A 1,186-nucleotide genomic window follows, 5' to 3' on the forward strand; every position below is an offset into this window, starting at 1 on the left:
ATTCTACAGTTGACCTCGATGTCAATTGTCACTGCACGGGAGAGGGTACTACCAAGATACGTAAATTGGTCCACTGCTTGCAGCTTTTGTCCCTTCACTGTGATGGTAGGCTCTTGGTATTGGGCTTTTGGAACTGGCTGGTACATCACTTCAGTTTTCTTCGTGTTGATAAAGAGGCCAAAGTTGTCACAAGCAACTGTGAATTTGTCCATGCTGGCTTGCATTTCCTGCTCTGATCCTGCATTAAGGGCACAGTCATCAGCAAAGAGAAGATCTCGTAGTACAGTCTCCTTTACCTTGGTGACAGCCTGGAGTCTTTGCAGGTTGAACAATTTCCCATCGGTTCTGTACCTCAGATTGACTCCCACTGAGCTGTTCTGAAAGGCGTCAGACAGCATGGCTGAAAACATCATGCTGAACAAGGTTGGTGCCAGTACGCAACCTTGCTTAACGCCGTTTGTGACAGGGAAAGCCTCTGAGGCTTCACCGTTGCTCAGAACATGAGCCGCCATGCCATCATGGAACTGCCGTACCATCAGAATAAATCTGTCAGGGCACCCAAACTTTGACATAATGCGCCATAATCCTTCACGACTAACTGTGTCAAAAGCCTTGGTAAGATCTACAAAGGTGGTATATAGTTCACGATTCTGCTCCTGACATTTCTCCTGGAGCTGTCGAGCTGCAAAGATCATGTCCACTGTGCCACGCTCTTTGCAGAAACCACACTATGTCTCAGGTAGTAGACCCTGTTCCAGATGGTCAATCAGGCGATTTAGCAACACTCGTGCAAAGATCTTGCCTGCGACGGAGAGAAGTGATATTCCTCTATAATTATCGCAGACTTGTTGATTTCCTTTCCTCTTGTAGAGGTGCACGATGGACGCGTCTTTCAGTTCCTGAGGGATGGAACCTTGTTTCCAGAAAGACCAGAACAGCTGGGTGAGTTTTTCAACAAGCACAGTACCACCAGCCTTATAGACTTCTGCTGGGATTGCATCAGATCCTGGCGCCTTACCACTGGAACACTGACTGATGGCCTGTGAGGTTTCAGCCTCTGATGGTGGGACATCCAGGCTATAGTTGATATCCACCTGGGGTATTCTGTCAATCGCCTCATTATTGATGGTGGATGGGCGATTCAGCACAAAGTGGAAATGCTCAGCCCAACGCTGTAAAATCAGAG

The 1,186-nt window shown here is 47.8% G+C and overlaps 1 pseudogene; it reads right to left on the reverse strand.

The window, feature by feature from the left end:
• Positions 1–1,186, reverse strand: part of LOC107284266 — a 2,744-nt pseudogene that overhangs the window by 583 nt on the left and 975 nt on the right.

Source organism: Protobothrops mucrosquamatus, unplaced genomic scaffold (assembly GCF_001527695.2).
Source record: "Protobothrops mucrosquamatus isolate PMUCROS unplaced genomic scaffold, P.Mucros_1.0 scaffold78, whole genome shotgun sequence".
Classification (NCBI taxonomy): domain Eukaryota; kingdom Metazoa; phylum Chordata; class Lepidosauria; order Squamata; family Viperidae; genus Protobothrops; species Protobothrops mucrosquamatus.